Raw genomic sequence first — 22,578 nt, 5'->3', positions numbered from 1 at the left:
TAAAGCCATATGTACATACATATGTATGAACATATATTTGTCTATATATGTACTTACTTAGCTCTACATGTGTTTTTTACACATATGGCCACTGAAATGGTCTAGGCTATGTTAGGTTAATCTGGTTGCCAGATATATATATATATACATAGACTGTTAGGTCCCTAACTACGCCAGATGCAGCTCGAAATATAATAACTAGGGCTGTGCGATTATTCGATTACTCGAGCAAGTTGGTTAATCAGTTATTCGATTAATCAGTTACTCGAGTAATCAAGATTTTGATTATTCAAAACGATGGTTAATCGAGTTAACTTGAAATATGATTACTCAAAAAAGTTAATTTTGCTCGTTAAAAGAGTTTGCTTTGGAAAATGCTTATTTAAATTTTTACAATCTTTATATGTAAAAAGTACCTTGAAATGTTGATTACTCATTTTACTCATAATGTTGATTAATCATAAAGCAAATTGCTCAAATATTTTTGTTTTTGGTTAATCAAAAATCTTGATTACTCGAGTAACTGATGTTTGAGTAATCGTAATTTTCAATTAATCGAATAATTGAGGTATTTACTTGATGATTAATTAAAATTTGGAATAATCAATTAATCGCACAGCACTAATAATAACACAGAAGTTTCATTGACTAACGGCTCTAAGTAATTTCCTGCATTATTGTTATACTTAGCGGTAGTGTTTGAACCCTCTAAGAGGCTCCTCATGTTATCTTCTCTTCATAATCCATCTGCTTGAGCGGGGTTTTGAGAGCCTGAGAGCATGCTGAACAGTTCTTTATTATATAGCTGTTTAGTCTGTTACATCATCCATAGCAAAGTCGGGCTAAATTTGAGAGTGCACCGTCTTTTTTCTCGTAAATTGTTCTTCCTCGATGTCAATTGGCTACGGTCAGCCTCCAAGCACAATGTTTGGCTAAATATAAGTCTGGACTGTGAATCGTTTATTTCTTGTGCCATGCTGTCGGGAACTCTGATTAAAAAGTTATTAAAAAGGCTTGTCAACTTTCCACGCGCATTTTCTTATTAAAACTAAATTTTAAGTTTCAAAACTTTAATTTCTTTTCGTTTCGTTACACACTTTTTAAATGTTCCTTTTTCCCATAACCAAAAACCACAAAATACTTTGATACATTTTGCAGAAATCCTTTAATTTGTGTGCCCATGTTGCCTTTACCATTTTAATTTTAGAAATACGTTTACTATTGCATAATCAGCAACTCCGATACCACCCCATAAAGCCTTAGTTTTATAAATTTTGCAAACATTTGTTTTTTTTTTGTTAATTCTTGTCCGCCATATTTGATCAGCTGTTTTGAATTTTAGAAAACTGGCCAGAGATTCTTATTCAGCGAACTCAAAAACCTTCCGAGTAACGTATTTCAAGCGAATCTAGTCAATTTTTACTTTTTCGGCCGCCATATTGGATCCGCCATTTTGAAATGTAATAATATTAATTGTATAAAAGGAAACAAGCACGAATGAGCGCTATTTTGTTTGTTTTTAGGAAAGCTGTCGTGCCATAGCCAATTTAATCAAGAGTAAATTTAAAAGAATTGTCGGTCGCTGTGGTGTTGCGGTAAGCAGTGCGCGCTTTCACTCAACATCGCAAAAAATTTAGAGAAAAGGTTTTTTCTTAACAGCGGTCGCCCCTCGGCAGGCAATGGCAAACCGAGTGTATTTCTGCCATGAAAAACAACTTCCCATAAAAATACAATCGCCATTCTGAGTCGGCATAAAACTGTAGGTCCCTCCTCTTTGTGTGACAACATCAAGGCGCACGCCACTAGTCGGAGGAGAAGCTCGGCCAAACACTAACATATATGTAAGCGCCAATCTATTATTATTATTCAATTTAAAAGAAAAAAACTTGAAAGTCCGATAAAAATTGCACACTTGCAACACTTATACCAAAATAAGTGAATTTCCACCTACTGTGGGTCCTGCCGACTTCACTGCCTTTGCATAATGTTATGTCGGCTATCAGCAGTTTTTTCTCAAACAGCAGTGGTATGAATCGCGTATACTTAGCTTCGTTAGCGATAGTTTGTTGCTAGTTAGATTAATCCATCGCATGCAGCTTTCTATGAACTTACCAATCTGATTTTATTGATTTCTTTCGAGGTTTTTTTCGCTTTCCATTTTAGTGGATACAAGTTCCGCAGCTTTTTTTGTCTGAAATATATTCCTGTGGTTAGACAAGTTAAATGTCTGCCTAATGCCTAGCTTCTCACAGTAGACCCCAACTCTTACTCAACCAATCATGTCTGAGTCCTACTTGTATATACTAGAGGCTAGTTCTCATGCCCATAGTTACTATAATAATTTTGAACCTTCTCTCTCAGCTCAGGCAGTTTCCATTGCTAGTGAGTTATAAATGCCCAACGATTTTTACGTCATTCCACCTGTCGCCGCCAGCCTCAAAGCTGATTTCTTTAATATAATTACCTATATAATAAACAGTATCTATATCAATGACCGTATGTGTATTTGTCTGTATACCAGATACGTCATAACGTCAACGCGTCATAAAAAATCACAAAATTTATTTTCAAATAAGATATTAATCATCGAAAAAAGAGGCAAATATTGACGCAAATAAATGTGGGAGTATAAATGAGGGAAAACAGAAGCAAAAAAAGAGTACGACTATTATTAAAAAATGCCCAACCAAAGAATAATAGAGGTTACGCAATCCCTTTTAAATTTAAATCAAGTTAAGGAAAAAATCGGCAAACATTTCTATTTATAAATACATCCTATCTAATCTGATCATAAAATGTTTCAATTAATTTGGGCTTTGTTTATTAGGTCACCACAAATTGCGAAGATCATTCAAACATTTCGCAAATATAAAAACACTCTGAATTAATTTGGTAATACTCCTTGATTTATAGGCCTTGGGCGCACGCAGCCGGCTAAGACGGTGAAGGACCTGTCATGGGAGCGTCACTCGATTACTCACGTGACTACGTCCCTTTTTTCTCTTTTCACAGTAAAATAGTCAACATTTTCGTTACCTAACCATAATTTTACTAGTTATATGTAGAAATCCGCCTTTATGTCTAATCCTTTTTCGCATTCCTCTCATATTAGTAAGCCGACAAGTTTGCATACATGCAGTCATACGTACCATGTAGGAAAAATTATCCACACGAAAATTTAGCGTCAATCAAAAGCAGAGGAGCTTTTTTGTCTCAAAGGCTTAGCTAAAATTCCACTTTTGTGTGTGGCAGAGGTTATGGCGCAGTTCACCCAGAAAAAATTAAATAAAATAATAATGAAACCTTTTTTACACAACTTTCTTCTATTTAAAGCGCTACACCAGCCTGAAAAATTTGGTAAAAATACTTTTTTTCTGACGCAGATATGAATCTATGTAGGAAAAAAATATTTAACTTTTTTCAGGGGTTTGAATAAGCGATATGAATTTTCATGAAAAGTCCCCAACGTAGAGCAATAGGTGGTAAAAATTGCAGCCAAATCCGTCCAGCAGATCTTGGGATATCGTGCACAGCAGTTTGGAAAAAATTGTTTCGAGAAAAACGCGAAAGAAAATGCGATCGGCATTCCGGAGCTTTTCTGTCACTCCTACTTTTAACTGCTATAACTTCTGAAGTAATTTGAACTTCGGAATGGTAGAAAAGAGTATATCGTTACCTTAATATAGAAGGCCCTAACTCACATAACTAAAATTTCGTATTGCATAAAACTATGCGGGGCTGATAAATCGACAAATGTGTCAAAATCAATATGGCTTTTTGTATATCAGCGACGAAGTGAGTTAGGGCCTTTCTATATTAAAGCAACGATATAGAGTTTATCCATTTTTTTTCAGGTTGGTGTAACCCCTTAATTCCTGTCGTACTGTTAATACTATAATTGTCCAAGACTAGGCAATATGGTCAATGTAGTAACGCTTTAACACATCTGAAAGTTTATCCCAGTAAATAATTTCAGGAGTTAAAAGCCCTTCCGAAAGGCCTTCCTGAGAGTGAAGGGGCCTTCCACTCTACACTCCTTTCTCCTTTCTTTTTTGTATGGAGTGGCACAAATTGAAGGACTTCTTCTTTCGCTACCCATGGAAGGCCGTCCAAAAGGGCTTTTATAGGGCGTACTACAGAAGGCCTTTTGGGGGAGTTCTTTTAAAGTTGCTTCTTTAATTTATAAAAATCATACAACTTTGAAATATTTGCTTAAGATTTATATCAAATATGAATAAGCCCTTCTAGAAGGCATGCAAGGAAGCACTTTTTCAGCCCTTCTTGGGTAGACCTCTTAGAATGGCTTTACTTAAGAACGCCTTCCTAAATTATCTTCTGGGATTTTACATAAATGAATTAATATACGCTGACAAATACCGTTAAATTTTACATAGTAAAAACGAACTATAGTTAATAAGTTATTTCTAGGGTGTAACAGAACAAGAGACACTGCGACCTGAAAGATCTTTTGTATCTCTTAAAGAGGGAGTGCCTATCCCAGTGTGGCCAAGATTCCCTGATGAATCCTAAAAGGGCCTTCGTAGGCGAATTCTTTATGGCCAAAGGCGGACAGTGACAGAGAATATGTGCAATTATTATCGCAATTGGTAGTGGCCAAAAGTAGCCTGATGCCATTTCTATATTCTAAAATAATGTCGTGGTCTGTCAGAATTTTGTTCAAAATGCCCTATCTCTACTGAAAACATTCAATACTTATGTTGAGATAGGGCGTTTTTCAATCTAATTCTGTGATAGGGCGTTCTTGCGAACTGGCTGCCGAGAGAGGTCGATCTTCCAGTCAGCCGTCGATATGTAAGTTTTCCTTTTTCGTTTAAATGGATCGATAACTCTTAAACAACCGGGTAAAAATAGTAAGAATCATGAAGTAATGAGTAACCTTTTATTTTAGCATTTGTTAGTAGGCTGCTCTGGCTCGCATGGCCTCATCTTGTTACCACTTTGGATATTCATTATTTTGACTCACTACTGGTTTCCGATAATTCTCTTTCCAACGTAAAAAACTGGCGATTTTAAAAGCGTACCAAAAATTAATGTTGAATAAAGTATCAAATATCGTTTTTCGGTAGTTACTAACGTCAGTCACTTAACATGCATGGCGTGACTGTATATATCGAAGTCTTTAACTTTGTCACATTTCGATATTACTTGTATTTAGACGTCTGACTGGACATTGGCCTTTTGGTGTTCTAGGTGCGAATGGGTCGCTTTGTATTACTTTTTCGACAGTTCCGAACCAGATTTAATGTGTCGTAAAACTTTAACATTGTTTAGTTTTATTTTTGTATTTAAGTTATTCCAAAGTTAGCATGTTGCGTCATTAAAACTATAAGCTATATAGTCTTTCCTTAAGGCAACAACTGAGAGAGTAAAGCCGCTGCAACAACAAAAACAAACAGATGCGATTATTAGTGGCTGACGATGGTCGAAACGGCATTTTTTCACTAGTTGCTAATTTTCCTGCAGGGTAATGCCCACTTAGCTATTACATTTGCGCATTTCCAGTGGTGAGAATCGATTCGCGACTAGACAGCGCTGTCAATTTGCTCCTTCCTCCCCTTCTTTTATTATATGACTGATGGCGCTTGAAATAAAATATGTACATAGTACATTTGCCATTTCATTGTATTAGTTTTTGTTATTGTGTTATCTCACTGTTATTACGCCGGTGTCGGCATTATTATCGGGCGATGTCACCACCAGTGTGACCGCGGGCTTGTGAAAAATTGTAGCAGAGAGGAGACTTAAAATGTATCAATATGTATCACTTTTCTATTTTAAGTAATAGTTTTTATGAAAAACCATTTTCCAAAACAATTTAACATTTATTGATTGCAAAAAAGGTACACGTATCAGTTGTAACTGGTACTAGTATAATAATAATAAAGAAAATGTCTGTGTATGAGTTCAACTGGGTATTAATATAATGAAAACAGCAAAAATGTCTTATATATAAACTTATTTTTAGTTTAAATACTTTTTGTACTTATAGTACTCAGAATTAAAATTTTTTAATCATTTTTAAGGCATATATATATATATATATATATATATCATGATCCAATGATCGGATCTAAACCAGATTAGTATGGGACCACCTCTGAGACACTATCTTTCCGAAGCAAAAAGTTGACGTGGTCCAAAGTTATGCGGTAACATACATAAAAAAAAAAAATTCCGACGAACTGATAACCTCCTCCTTTTTATACCCGAGCGCACTTGTGCACAAGGGTATTATAACTTTGTTCACATAACGGTTGTTTGTAACAGGCAAAAGGAATCGAGATAGATATAGACAAATGTATACATAAATGATCAGAATGAAAAGAGAAATCGATTAAGCGGTGACTGTCTGTCCGTCCGTCCGTCCGTCCGTCCGTCCGTCTGTGCACACGATAACTCGAGTAAAAATTGAGATATCTTAACAAAACTTGGTACGTGGACTTCTTTTGGGCATGGGACGGATGGTATTGAAAATGGGCGAAATCGGACAATAACCACGCCTACCTCCCATATAACGGTAATTTTCAGAAATACGAAAAGTGCGATATTTTAGTAACTACTGAAGATAATTCACTCAAAATTGATATTTACAATGAGTTTTAGACGAAAAATAAGAATATTAAAAAGTTTTGGCAAATGGGCGTAGCCACGCCTACTTATGGTTACATGCGTATATCTTGGTAACCGCTGCACCAATTTCTTCCAAACTTGGCACAGTTGTTGGTCCTGCTACAACATACCAAATGGCCGAAAATTTTTAAAATCGGACAATAACCACGCCCACATCCCATATAACGGTAATTTAGAAAAATACGAAATCCTCGATAAATCAGTAAATATTAAAGCTAATTTATTCAAAATTGATGGTTGCTACAATTTTTTACCAAGAAATACGCTTATGATACAATTTTGGAAAATGGGCGTGGCACCGCCTACTTATGATCACATATATGTATCTCGCTAACCGTTCTAGCAATTTGTACCAAGCTCGGTATGGTTATTGTGCTTGCCACATAAAAGCAAAGCATTGAAAATTATTGAAATTGGACTAAATTACGACCGCTTTTCATATAACCGTATATTTCAGTAATGCTTGAAACTTCAATATTTCGAAATTTAAGGACGCTAATTTACTTAAAATTTATACACCCCGGCTTATCGTGTAGCGGTAGTTTTCGGAAAGGTGGAAAACATATATTTAATAATTGCGCCGGGTATTTAATGTTCGGCTCCGCCCGAACTTAGACTTTCTTACTTGTTTGGAAGTCGGTTAAAAATAATTGCAACGCGCTGCACTGGCACAGTAAATGATCAACAGCTTGCTTCACCGATAACCGCCGAACGTTTGACACTCGAAAAATTTTAAGATTTTTAACGCCAACGTAGTTTTGAAACTCGGCAAATTCATCCACCTTTTTGGCACTATGTGCGAAGAAATTGTAAACATCTCTGGCAAGTTTTTCGACTTCTATGGGAATTTTATTTAAGCGATGGGAATAGTATCAAAATTTAAAAAGAAGTGTCCCTCAAAATTTATCGAAAAATGTATCACTTGTGATCCACTTGGATCAAAACGGTCACACTGGTCACCACTAGTAGTAAATTTTTGTGCTCCCATAAATTTACTTTTGCTTGCTTGCCTAGTCAGCGTGCGTGACCAGCAAAGTTCGCTCATTCGAGTCTTGGACGCCAAGGCGAGCGAACACAGTGCACAGTGTAGTAGTCTTGTAGAAGAATCAGTTAGTTATTTAGTAGATGTCGAGTTTGCTAATTGGATTTTACTACTGACGGATAGTCGTAACGCATAGAGCTTGCATTAACAAGCCAATAACCACAATATCAAAGTAACGATACAAGTGTGGTGTTCGGTCACCGCAATCATAATAATTTATCGAAACGATTTTTGCTGAAAGTTGAGTGACCAACTAAAAGTGCTGATATCAACAAACTTTATTTTCTCGTTTCGCTGACACCGCACTATAGCGGCGGGGTGGCGTAAAGTTGCTTTGCACAATGCAATGACCGCATATGCCGTTATTTGCTATGTACGAATGCAGGCATACGGAAACAAGAAGTTCTAAGCTGTCTTTTGATTAACAACACGCTGCATGTTTTTTTTTAGCGCCGCAGTGATCGACGCTGTGCTTTGGCCAACAGCGATGGGTAGTCGCCGGTTTTATTTAGCGTTTTGATGATACTGCGGTAAAAGAGAATAAACCTAAAGTAAATATATGGTATACATTTTGTTGTGCTTTCTAAACGCCATGAAAAAGGAAGGAAAAGCGAAAGTGAAGTTTGATGTATTTAATTTTTTTGTTCCTAATATTACCAATACCGTTGTGCAAATTTGCTAAGAAGCAAATAATATAGCATTATATCATTTTATTTTGGGGTGTGCCTTGCCGTCGCTAGAACTTTGAATTGAAAATAGCCGATTGTGTTTTGTCTGCGAGTTTTCTTTAATTTTTATTTATTTTTTTCTATTTTGAAATTCCGTGCGGTTTTGCGCGAATAATTAGTGGCTTTGTTGCTACATCTGCTGCCAGCTGGCTAGTCAGTAGTGGTTTGTACATACTACATACGAACGAACGTACATACATATTTTCTCGCAGTTTGCACATATTTTATTTATTTATTTATTTCTTTTTTTTAATTGTATTTTTTTCATAAAAATTTGTTTCTTAATTTCGCGCGAATTTTATTTTATTCAACACCAAATACACACATTTCTGCGCGCTGTATCGCAGGTACACACCCATAAAACGTTTTTCGTTATGATTTGCTGTTTATGAGGTTCGCTGCCTATTTTTGTGCCATTTTCGTTTAAATTTCAGCTACTCACGTGTGAGTAATTTACCGCCGTTTTAGTCTGCCTTATTAGCTTGTTAGCATTGTATCGCTGTTTATGGTGTACCTAACTCCGCTGTTATCGCAAAAAAAAAAATACATAGTTGGAAACACCAACAACTCAAGTGAGCACAGTAGCATCGATTAATTTCATCGAGATTCGAGTGGTGTTTTTCCTTTATTGGTCGTGTGATCTAAACCAGCTGTTGCATATATCAAAAAGTGAAATTCGCCAAATCTTAAATGTGAAAAATTCTACTATATAATCTCTGTGAAATTACCAACTGAATAAATAAAAATGTCAAATGACAAAGGCGTCAGTTAGCTGTGTTATCAAGAGCAGCAGCTTGAATTCTCCACGCAAAGTCCATTATTTTATTGCTTTGGTGCGATTTGCTTCCAATGTCCCGCCGAGTACCAAGGGGCGCAGCAAACAAAATAAGGCAACAAACAAAAAAAAATCAGCTCGATAAGAGTTATTCAAAGCATACTCACTTTTGTGCAAAGCTACATACCGCACGTTTGCTGGAAGAACGTCATAACTAAAAAAAAATAAAAAACGGCTTTAGTACTTTCTTAGCCTTGGACAAAAGTAAATAATAACTAGGAAAACAAAATACATATATACATATGTATGTATGTACGAATATAATCGGATAATTCAAGTCGAAGTGGTCGAAGAGTGTTTTCTTCAGGGACGTGAACCGGATGAAAAACTTGGTCGGTTCGGTTCAGCGGTTTGAATCGTTTCTGCACCTTTGGATTGGTTGATCAAAATTGTTTTTTTTTTTTTCTTTGACGCGGGGTGTCAGTTCGATTCAACAGTTCGGGAATCAAAGAAAAACTATGTTTATTTATGTTATTTTTATTTAGTAAATATTCAAATAAAATTAATGTCATACGCTGCACGTAGTAAAACAATTGTTGTTTCCTATCATTTTCTATACAAAAATTTAAAATTTTCGATTCGTGCGAAAACAAGAATACGCCACACTTACACCAAATTAGTATGGGGCCACCTCTGAGGAATCACCTTTCTTAAAAAAAAAGAATTATAAAAATTGGTTAACGTGGTCCAAAGTTATGCAGTAACACACATAAAAAAAATATCCCGACGAATTGATAACCTCCCTCTTCCTTTTTGGAAGCCGGTTATAACGCGGCTAATCCGCTTCCCGTCCCTGGTTTTCTTGCTAGAGTTGCCGAAAAAAAAAAATGGAAATTAGTAAAGTTGCAAGGAAGATAAATTTCCTTTTAGACACAATTGACAGATAACAAAAATATCTTTTGATTTTGTGCATAACAACCATTTGTGTGAACTTAACTAAAATTATTTTTTCAGTTTACGACGTTCTTGCAGCAAACGAGTGATATGTATGTAGACCATAATGCAGCAATGTATTCGCTTTGGGAATATTTTGTATGTGTTTTTTTCCCCACTTTTTTCATTTCTTTTACATGGGTTTGTGTTCGTGTTTGTTTGCGGATTTTGTGTTGTGTTTACTTTTTAACTTTTTGGAATATTTTTTGGCATGTTAACGTTTGCTTTTGCATCGCTGATCACGCTTGGCATCCGTGTTTTCTTCTCTGCCAGGTTTGTTTCGCTTCAAACCGCAATCGATGAATGGCGCGATGTGTGTGCGTGTTTGTCTAATAAAATTTCGCTTGGATACTTTTTTAACGCCGACAAACCGCAACCGGTTTGAACTGAGCGCATTTGTTTGATTACACCGAAATTTAGCGTTTCCATGCTAAATTTTGCATTTACTTGAATAAAATTTGTTCAACCATCCTAGTGTTTGGTTGTGTGATTGGAAGGAGTTTAGTGTAGATTTGATTATTTGCCAGCTGATAAGGATTTGCCTATGTGTTGTTAAATGTCAAAACAATAACGCGTCATTATTCAAGCCTTAACGCATTATTGTGTACATTTCTATTAGCTTTCGTTTAATAATTTTTTATTATTATTATTTTTTTTTTTTGATATGACGACGTTTAATAGCATTTCATCTTTGATTTTGGTCTTGAAATTCACGACATAATGATAGCCGTATAATAATTAATTAAACACACATAGAATATTAAAGAAAGTACCTACGTAATAAAAAATTCCATTGACTTTTGAACTGCTGTACAAAACCGATGATTTTGTGTTGTAAGATAGTGAATATTAAGCGCTAATTAAAATTTTTTCGCCTCTTAAAATAATGCTCATAATTTAAATAGATTAAATGATTCGCTCAAGCCAATGATGTACTCTTTAATTTTTTTGAAGCTCGTAGGTTAAGCAGAAAACATGTATCTGCATTTACATGTGGTGAAAAACAAATACATAAATATATTTGAATAAATTGAATGCGAGCAACTAATTTTTAAGCAAAAAACAAAACTGACTTCAGTTCCCATATAAAAATGTAAGATTATCGTTGATTTCATCATGATCCGATGATCGGATTTAAAAGTATGTTTACATATAAATATAATCTCAATCAAATCGTTTTTTAATCACCCCACACAGGCAAATCTCAGATTATTAGCCGTCAAATTTGTTGTGCTTGTTATTCTCACATCTCAAGGAAAAGTTAAGTTTTTTCTCTGTGCAACCCTGATTACTTACTTTTGCTGCTACATTAAGCAATTTAAATGTATTTTAACATAATATTTTACTGAAAATACCTTTAAAGACCTCTTTTCCTTGCTGGCGTCCATCTTTGTTTACTTTTACATTTGGCATTTCTCCTCTTCTTCGCAAGCATAATCGATAAAACTAGGTTGGACAACGAAAAGTTATCGGTTTAATCTGATATTATTTTATAGTTACAGATTAACGAGGGACGAATTCCAAAGTTATACGGTACCATCAATTTTTATTTTTTTTTTCGAGCTCATATATTTTATTGCAATCTGTTTTTTTTTAACAATAAGCAATATGTGAAACTTAAATACTAAATAATAAAATAATCATGTATGGAGTACACCCAGTGCACATTAGGTCAAATGATTACTTTTTCTGTGCGAAATTAATAGCAGCTAGAATATTGCATTATTTTAATGTAAAAAGATGGCAAACATTAAAACCAGTGTAAAAGCAGTAAATAAAATGTTAAACAGACTTGGCTTTCGTAAAACAGTCTTTACTGGTTTTTTGTATGTTCAAATGATGAGTATATGTGTTTAGGTAGTACTCAAAAACATTGTCCAATTAGCTTGGTTTTGACACAAGTTATTTTCTTACCATACTCAACCCCCTCCTCTTTAAAATGAGCTACATAATAAAATAAGTATGGTCACATGTACATAAATGGTTTCTTCTAGCGATTAGTTATGGCATTATCGAAATTCTTAAATTAAAAAAAAAAAGAAAAATATTTACTACATGCCTCGCAGATATGTCCTGAGGAGAGATTCCTAAAGCAGTTAGTCTTCATAAAACACTTCATTTTCACTTGAGGTTTCAGTATTTCCAAATTCTCCACCAATATTATTTATATTCAGAATACGAATGCTGCTTTGTGACACATTTACCAAAAATCGCTGGTAACTTCCTGAAAAGAATACCAATGTTTATGAAACTAATTTGCTAAAAGAATGTTCAAAGCTCTATTCACTTTGAGTAAAAAAAAAAATCGAAATTTCAGTCCGTGAGTTCTCTCAAGGATTTGCCTTTTTGCGAAGGCGCTAGTGTATTTGTAACATAGCCGCGGCTACGCTACTGGAGATGAAATGTAATCCAAATTTAGGCTGCTATTTTTTTTTTGCTATCAATGTTGGAGATATTTTTGGAGATAGCTAAAAATTCGGAAAAAGGTTGGCTATCCTATTTTAGCACTTTAGCGATAGCGAAAGTTAGAATCCGGCTGATGGTCGACACAGTTGGCTATTTGATTTCGAAAAGAACCTCATCAGCAAGAAACGCTATGTTTTCAGATCTAAATATTTTAGCATCCTTTCGAAATTGTTTCCCATAATTTTCATATTTATTTTATAAATAATTGCAAAAAATACGCGTTTTTTCTTCTAAGAATTTCATAGAACTTTCGCAAATATCAGCAGCACCAAATTTCTTTCAACATGGTTGACAACCGAAAAGGGCTTTTCTTTTTTCGAACATCCAATCAGCCAAACTTCAAATAACTTGCCTTTTGCGATAGCATGATAGCCCAGAAAAACCCGTTTTTCTTGAAAACGGCTAAAAACGGCAAGTTAAGTAAAATAAATTGAACTCATTACATCTTAATTTATCCATTTCCGATTCCATTTTGTTTGCCAAAAGTTAACAAAATTGTAAAAGCTTACATAAAATCATAAATGGAAATAAATCAGAAAATTTTTGAGGTTATGCAAATAAGTCAGCTTTTTTGCAAACAAAGAATAAAAAGTCACTTTTTTAAATTGGGACATAGGTTCTCACTTAGATATAGTTTTGTTTCCCATTTAAAATTTTCCTTTAGTTATTCGAACTTTGCAGAAGCAATGCACTTGAAATTTACAAAATAAACCGGTTGCGCAAACAACGTATCAATAACGTTTTGAAGGTGTAACTTTGGTTTATTGCTGTATAACGGTGTTTTTTATTTTACAAAAACTAACTGAAGGTTCTGTCATTTTGGAGTACTCCTTACAGAATAGCAACAAAAAATGATGTAAAACTGCCTTTATGAAATTGGACTTTCGCACAGCCAAATGTATCATTTGACATAATGTGCAGTGGCGCAATCATATTCTATTCGCAGGTATTCAATGTTATTAGAGATCTAATATTAATTTCCTTTTAAGTCGCTGGAATCACACTGTATGAGAAGTGAGTGTATCTAGAAATAAGAGGATTTGGGTGAATAAGAGGATTTGGAGATCGCCAAAAATTCGGATAGATCTTTAGCTTTAGCATGTTTGCGAAATTTTGGTTAAGCGAATTTCTGAGTGCATGTAAACATATATTTTTCCCGAAATTTTCGAGTTTTTTTATTTGATTTTATGCGAAAGGCTTAAAATTTTCATCTCAAAAAAACATATCACTGTGTGCCCAAAACGACAGCAAATTTAAAATCCATTTTGTTTGTAACCTTTCTAAGCGATTTGCCTTAAAAGTTAAGAGACTAGCTGAGCCCGATTTTTGAATTTTCGTTTGCCTGTAGTGAATTTGTTAGCGCAAAATGCAGAAAAAGTAGAAAAAAGTAGCATTTTTGAAGAAAATAAATTCCCCTGTTCCAGTTAATAAATCTCACAGCCAATTTCACGAAAGCAATTTAAGTGAAAAATGATTTTAATTTTTTGAAATTTTTAATAGAAATTGACAATAAGAAATCATTTTCCATTTAAATTGCTGGTGAAACCCGCTATTACATAACAAAAACTAGTTGAACACAATTGTATGGTTCTCCCAAAATTAAAAAAATTCACCAAAATAAATTTTTTCTTTTGGGTTTTATAAAAATTTTGGGTATGCAGTTTTATAGATCATTAAGTTTTAGTATAATACAGTGCAAGTTGGAAGTGATATTTAAAAATATACAAACGCTTTTATTTCCCATCCATCAGGCAGATATGCTCGAAAAATGAGCAACAAAAATTATTAGAAATCAAAAAATTAACTCGACCGCTTAGCCAATTACAATTTGCACTTTACTGTGCTAAAATCTAATGGAAAAAACTGCATAGGAAAAAATTTTATAAAAAAAAATAGTTTTTTGGTGAAATTTTTTTTTTATAACATTTCAAATTATTTTTGTGAATTTTTTTTCGTTTGGGAGGAATCCTACAATTGTTTTCTTCTACAGAGTTTTATTATGTAGCATTTATTTACTGGAACAGGAGAATCGATTTTCTTCAAAATTTCTACTTTTTCTGCTCTTTGCATTAAAATAAGACTTAGTCAGGCATAGTATGGTTTGGAGGCGTCGATATCTGACCTATGTACTATGAATATATATGTAGTAATGCCGTCTTGTAAGTCGTTTTGTCTCTTTGTATTATTTTCTACATTGTAAATTTTCTCATCAGCTTTTCGAATCAAAACAAATGTATCACTTAAAAACGGGTTCCAAATAAAAAACCGCAAGTCCCCTGGAGTATAATGTTAGTTGAATTTTAAAACATTTTAATCGCGCCTATCTAATCCTTGTCATAACTTATTAATACATACCATAATTTTAACATTTTAAGTGCGGCTTTTTGATCTAATCAATCCAAATTTGCCAAAGCACCAAATCCAAATCGAATATAATCAATAATTGCCATAATTTTTACTATCAGTCATAAATTAAAGTCATATGCCTTTTATAGAGATTGCAATTCTTTTTAGGCATTTTTATATTCGTTCCGTATATTTGTTGGTTTTGTTTCATATGACCGATTAAATATGTTATTTTCTTGACTTTCTCAGCGCATGCGAAGCAACAAAAAAAATCAAAAATACATGGAATAATGAAGTGTAACTTATACAAAAGGAAGGGGGTTAATTATACATTATCTAGGATGTTTCCATCAGTAGTCTAGGAAAAACTACATAGTTTGTCCTAAGGTTGGGGTTGGCCGGTGACATATACAAACATACATACATACATATGCATGTGTGTTTTACAAAACTACAAAATATTTACTTAGCACTTGTACAAATAAGTTGCAAAATTTAAGATCAAAATGAAGTTAAATATGCATATATGTAGCTATGGTGACCATCCGTCCTGTATTTTACGGGACAGTCCCCTTTTTTAACCCATTGTCCTGGTAATTTATGTATTTTATACGGGATGCCAAATGTTCTGTATTTCTTTTAATATCCTGTATCTGTCCCGTATTCGGTATTTCGACGCCTTAACAGTTCATTAAAATGGCATGCCTATGAACGAATTTTAAGTGATGTTGGTATATGATCGTAATTTTCTCCATAAACACTTATAATTTTCTAATCTGAATGCCTGTGATTCGAATCGAGGAATACATACAGTGACCAAAATAGAAATTAGGACTCGACATTTTAGTAAGTTTTAGCTAATTTTCCTTAGTTTATTTAATGTTTATTATTAATTTTATGAAAGTAAAGCTCTGTTCCTAACAAAAGCCATATAATACCAAATTTCCAACTTTGTGCAAAAAACTATAAAAATTGATTCTGTAATGTTTCACCAAAATTTCAAACTTTTTACCTAGAATCTTTAGAAAAAAATTTGTTTTGCAGTTTTGAAACTCATTAAAAATCAGTATAATAAAGTGCGAGTGGAAAGTGCTGCTCATTTGACTCTCTTTCAAAAAAATGGTCGAACATACTTGCTTTGTATGAACAAAATGCATAACACCGTCAACAAAAAAAAAAAAAAAATCCCAAAAATTAATGGCAAGCCTTAGCGACTTAAAAATTGCACTTTATTATACTAAAATATAACGATTTTTTTTTTTACAAATTTTACCGGGTAAAAATCTCGAGAAAATTATCCTACAAATTTGTGATTTTATTAAAAGGATACGGTTTCAGGGCTAATACATCTGGGATCTTTGAAGAAGGCTTTAAAATCTGTAAGCAGCTGTGGAAAAAATTTCCAAAATTATTTTTTGTCCCATATTCGGCTCATCAATATGTTCACCGTACATATAGCTGTTAATATTGTAAGAATTTATTTTGTTTCTGATAAGCTAGTAACAAGAACTTCTTTTAATTCTTCCTTCTCTTTCTGTCTCGCTCACTTTTATTTTAAATCTGTTATCAAATTCATGCGCCACAGAAACAGCAAATTGTTATTATTTCTTAAAACTGAAGAAAGTAAAATAAGTAGTTCTATTTTTAATTTTTAATCTTTTAGTTAAATATGGTCATAATAAATATAAATGAGTCACGGAAAATGAGATTGCCACTTAAAAATCGTCTGCGATGTTTTGAAAATATTTGTTTTTGATTTGATATGGAACCGCTGAAAAGCGATTAAAAATTGCATTTTGTGTTCACAATTCACTGGAGCCTTCATTTTTAACTCAATTTGATTAATTTTTTTTTTGAATGAAAGCTAATAATTGAAGGGTGCCCCCAAAACGAAAAATATTTCATAACAAATGTTGGAAATTTTATAAAAATTGTTGGAGCCTTCATTTTTTACTCAATTTCACTATTTTTTTTTTATGAAAGCCAATAAAATGTGAAACCAGAAAGAAACCAGTTGACCCTGATTTTTGAATTTTGGCTTGTTTGTATTGAATTTTTTAGTTGCAATTTTGAAAGAAATATCGATTCTTCTGTTCCAGTTAATAAATGTTACATAGTAAAAATTAGTTGGAGACAATTGTAGGGTTCTCCCAAATCGAAAAAAAAATAAAAAGTTATACAAAAATTATAAAAATTTTGGGTATGCAACAGAGCTTCCTTTTTATTTATGATGGAGTTCTTTTCTTACTGACGCTTTTAAGATCAAGGTTTGAAATATGTTGTTTTTGTGCCTAATTAACGATTAAACCACTTTTTTATATTGCCAAAATTAGCCTTCAATAATAAAATAGTCTACGTACCAGTGATGGGCAAAATTGTATTTACTAAATAAAAGGAACGAAATACAAAATTTATGTTGCAATTAATACCAAAGTGCTATTTACCAAGTATTTTGGGTGTTACTAAATATATGTTTTATAGTGGTTACTTATTTTCTCAGCAATATATATTAATAAATATAAAAGTATTTAGTTAGTTTCACCCAACGAAACACAGCTTACAAAAGTACTTGGCGACTTTGGCTTTCAGGTTAGGTGAGGTGAAGTGAGTTGAGATAATTGCTTTATATTAAGTTCAGACACAAATCCTCATTGAGTCAATTTTATTTTTTATAATATGTTCGCGGCAAAAATATTCTTTTCACGGATAAAAACGGATAATTTACGGCAAATTATCAAATAGTTAGTTTGGGTTTAGCTGGTTTCCTTAATTGGTTTTTAGAAGGTGCCCTGCTAACTTCCACGTGCCGTGCAAGCTTTCAACTTGGTTTACTATTTTCATTTTGCGCGTTATTATTTTAATGTATCTAATCTTTCGATATTCATAAATTTGCGCTCCCATATGTATGGAATAAAAATTAACACCTAAAGTATGTATGTACATACCTCCCCCCGTCGGAAATTAGCTAATTGATTAAGCCTTTTCATGCACGACTATTTAACAGTTTGCAAAAAAAAAACAAGTCTTGTGATTATATGCAAATAGCTTTAGAATAAATAACCACTTATGTATGTATGTATGTACATATGTATCAGGTAACCTATCTATAGATTAATATAGCATTTTCCATGCATTAACCTATCTATTTTTTGCGTGGCGATCTATGCCTTATTTTACTTGCCATTCATTAATTTTTTAATACTGCAGAGATTTACATATACATGTACTTATTTTACGTTTTCTGTGTACATATGTACATGCCCTGCAGGAAAAGAAATGAATTTGAAAGTAGTTTATAAACTACTTCATTTTCAATAATATTCAATTGGAATTCTTAATTTTTCCCCAGCAATGAACTGATTTATTTAACTTGGCGATGTCCTAGCAAACGGCTAATTATCCGGCTCTGCATTTTATTTCAAGTACTTATAAAATGAATTTGGCTTAAAAAACTTCAAAGTCAGTATTTTGCGTTTGAATACGCTTTCGTTGTGCACTTCACAGATCCTTTTTCATATTTCCAAGACTCACTGCATTTGTTTCAAAGTAGTTTTCCAGTTAGTTGGTACAAAAAACTTGGTAAAAAAACTTTCTTCCGGCAGGGTTAGCTTTCGTCCAATATCACCTAGTACTCGATGCTTGTGCTCATTAAAAGTATCGAAGAGAATACTCGATGCTACTCGAAAGTATCGCTAGAGAATACTCGATTCTACTTGTTATCGAAAGTACTCAGACGATAAATTTTTGTTCCAGGACCGGTTACAATACAACATCATACAGTGGAGAAAGGTGATTTTTTGTGGGAAATTATACTTCCTGCCTAAAGTAGGGATCACACCATTTGTATATTTGTACAGATTTGTACATTTTGACAGCCACTGAGTGGTTTTGTCTAAAAATAATGAGTTCAGCTCAATAACTACTTTCCGAAAAACACCACTCGGTAACTGTGAAAATGTACAAATGTACAAGCTTACGAAAAGCTGAAAGATACCTTTTCTTATCTATTTCTATTTTGTAATGGGGTTACTTGAAAGTGGTGAATCAGCAGACCATAGGTAATAAGAAAGCTCACCCTTTACTTGTGTTTGATTCTTCTGTTTATCTGCGTTTCAAAACGAATTAATTCTAGAGATGCTTTCGCAAATCATGGGCTGGCTCACATCCTTCAATTCGATACCGCTTTTGTTCTCCACTTTCGTGCGCTCTTTTAATTTTAACCCTAGCCAAGTCGAGTGGTAAGCATCTTGAATAGTTTTTGCAAAAACTACCACACGGGCCTATCTTTAGTTGATTCTCTCAAATTTAGCAAACAAGTAAATACTTGCACTTTATACTCAATACCCATGAAGGAAGTATTGTACACGAGTGTCGAAGTACAGCAAGTACTGGTATCGGAACATCACTAGGCAGGGTATATACATACATAGGCTCATACTACATACGTATGTACTGTATATTTCCAAATCACATTTATAACTGTCATATAACTCATTGACTTAATATTTCTTAGCCAATAAATGATTTATGAGCCCATAAAATAAATTATTTATTTGCAAAATATCAAAATCAACAAGTATAATCTCACCATGTGGTTGGGACGTGTTTGGATATTTTGCAGAAACAGTGGGCCTAAAATATTTTTTGTTCTTCTTTTAATTTTCCTGTCTTGAGGTAGCTTCATAAATACCGCGGTTAAAATAGTGGACAATGATTTTCTGATGGGCACTGACGGTTACGCTTAACTTATCACCACTATTTTTTTATCAGGTAGAATTTCGTACATTAATATTTTTTTTTTTTTTTAATATGATTCACATTTTTATAAGCGCTTTTTCCAGCTCTCAAGAAAAAAAAAATTTATATAAAACTAGCCGGCCACGGATGCGCGAGGCTTCGCCACGCGCTGAATGTACGCATATGTATGTACATTTACGAATCTGGAGAAGGAAATCATATGTCAACATATACTTCGTTTATTATATACTTAAAAAATCTTTTCTACATCCGTTCAGTAGCGTGGTCAATATATCTCGCCTTTCCTTTATACTATACTATTATCAGGTATGTAACTTGAGAATAGAAATCGCTGCACCTTTTAGACGCGTCAATATTACATAGTTACATCCCGAGCTAATAAAAGGAAGGTAAAAAGGTCGCTCTCCTATCGTTTGCAGCTCTCAAGAAAAAAATTGATCGTATATTTATTTCTTAAAGAAAATTTATAACACAACCAAAGTGCTTTTTTAAGCAACAGGAATAGTGAAGAATATTTCTTGTGATTGTTCTTGAGAGCTGGATTCTAAGCTATAACAAAACTTAGACAAATAAATCCTTCAAACGTTCTACAAATTTTAGAAAACTGCATCACATTTTCAAACTTTTTAATCAAAATTTTTTAGGAAACGTTTTAATAGGCCCCAAATTCTCATTGCTTTTTAAAAATTTTGATCGCCAGTGTACTTTGCAGCACCCAAGTGAGACATCCGAGTTTTTTATATGGAAGCAAACAAAAATAAAGAAAACTGCGACAAAAAGCTTATGGGTTTTCGTCGAAAGCATCTAACAATTATCTTGAACTATGGGTAGTTAAATCTAGTTATGTATTTAAATATTAAAGACCACTTGATATACAAATTATTTCATGCAAAAAATCCGATTTGCTTCTTGTGCACAGTTCGCGGAAAGCTTATCGGCGTTTGCTCACTTTGACAGACTCAAAAATGAATTACTGCTTTGTTTCGGACTTAAAAGCGTACATATGTACATATCGTTACCTTAATATAGAGAGGCCCTATCTCACATCGTCACTGAAATACAAAAAGCCGTAACTAAGTAACAATCCAAAATTACCGTGTTGATTGATTATGATGTATTTCATCGAATTATAATTCTCCACATCATTTTAAGCAATAAAAACGGCTTTTTTGCGTTTCAGCGACTATATGAGTTAGGACCTTTCTATATTAAGGTAATTCCCCATACCGCACACCGTCTTCAAAAGAGTCACAACTCAAAATAATACGTTCGTCAGAAAATGCGAAAACTATTTCGTAGCACATGCTAATCATATGGGCAAAAGCGACTTCACCTTAGGTTTTTTTAACAACTTGTAACAAAAATTTGCTCCAGCTTTTGCTGAAAGGTAAATAAAAGCTCTGCGTACATTTTTAGCGCTTAATCTCAAAAATGCCAAATTTTGAGTTGTGACTCGTTTGAAGACGGTTTGCGATATATTACGATGTCATGGGCGTCCTTTGAAAATAGCTGTACTCTTAAGACTTTTCTTTTGTGTCCAACCGAACTCGAATTTTCCGAATTTTTAATCATTCCAGTTATTTTTTACTTTTTTTATGAAAAAAAGTAAGAAACAAAATTTTAACAGGAGAAACACTAGAAAACTAACAAGTTCTGTGTAAAATTTTTGCAGTTGCGCTAAAGCCTGTTCTGGTACAAACAAATCAAGTTACTAATGAAGCAAATCGATGTATAAATAAAGCAAAAATGAGTGGTCAAATGAAAATGCGCAAAGATTTTTTGTATGAAAAATGAGCAGGAAATAATGTTACTCATACGCCATGTACACCTAAGTAGCACGCTTTTATGCTCGGCCGCTGTGGTGTAGTGGTAAGCAGTGCGCGCTTCCACTCCTGGTCAAAGCAACATCGCAAAAAAATATAGAAAAAGGTTTCTTCTTAACAGCGGTCGTCCCTCGGCAGGCAATGGCAAACCTCCGAGTGTATTTCTGCCATGAAAAACAGCTTCTCATAAAAATACAATCGCCGTTCGGAGTCGGCGTAAAACTGTAGGTCCCTCCGCTTTGTGTGACTACATCAAGGCGCACGCCACAAATCGGAGGAGAAGCTCGGCCAAAAACACTAACATATGTGTAAGCGCCAATCTATTATTATTATATTATTAGCTCGGGATGTAACTATGTAATATTGATGCGCCTAAAAGATGCAGCGATTTCTATTCTCAAGTTGCATACCTGATGACAGTACGAATGAAAATTATAATAGCGAGCTTTAGTTTTTTAAACTATAATTTTATTTTTAATTTTTCTTCTGTTAAAGGGGTTTTTTTTCATATTTTCAAAAAAAAAAATAAAAAACTTTAAATGATTAATTAATTTGTCGGAAACTATCAGACCTATCGAAAAGTGATATACACACGGTCTATGTAGAATTTCGTTATCTTTCATTTGCCATATTTCATATTAAGATTGTTAAAGTGGTTCGTAGGATATACGTGATTAAGTGTAACCACTTTTTGTTTTAAGCCGAATAACGGTAAATTGAAAATAGCGAGCAATTCTTTATAGGAATTGGATAGTGGCATCCATTGAACAGATTTGCTGTAAACCAGTGATATTAATGCTATAAATGTCATTAAAAATATGTGTTTCTTGCATTATTTCCTATTCGTTATGGTATTTACTTACATTCTGTTTAACTTTAACTGTGGACAAGGGGTAAGGGTCTCACAGATCCCAAGATTTCATGCCGAAGAAAATGCTATTTGGGTTAATATGGATTTTTTAGCCTTACAATGAAAATAAATCATTTTTAGTTTGG

General features: G+C 33.6%; 2 protein-coding genes across 4 annotated transcripts in view; both read left to right on the top strand.

Moving 5' to 3' along the window:
* Positions 1–22,578, top strand: part of LOC118748951 — a 106,524-nt gene that overhangs the window by 22,729 nt on the left and 61,217 nt on the right. The window lies entirely within an intron of this gene.
* Positions 1–22,578, top strand: part of LOC118748950 (6-phosphofructo-2-kinase/fructose-2,6-bisphosphatase) — a 53,526-nt gene that overhangs the window by 18,618 nt on the left and 12,330 nt on the right. Inside the window, exons 1-2 of one of the 3 annotated variants that reach the window (XM_036483712.1) lie at positions 7,676–8,066; positions 8,144–8,244. The exons of 1 other annotated variant lie outside the window; for it this stretch is intronic. The gene's annotated coding sequence lies outside the window, so the exon portion shown is untranslated. Of the gene's footprint in view, positions 1–7,675; positions 8,067–8,143; positions 8,256–22,578 lie in introns of those variants that run through there. One more of the 3 variants, XM_036483714.1, reaches the window with a different exon arrangement.

This window comes from Rhagoletis pomonella, unplaced genomic scaffold (assembly GCF_013731165.1).
Source record: "Rhagoletis pomonella isolate Grant_MI unplaced genomic scaffold, Rhpom_1.0 Rhpom_scaffold_00013, whole genome shotgun sequence".
NCBI classification, from domain to species: domain Eukaryota; kingdom Metazoa; phylum Arthropoda; class Insecta; order Diptera; family Tephritidae; genus Rhagoletis; species Rhagoletis pomonella.
This window is presented reverse-complemented; position numbering and strand designations above follow the sequence as displayed.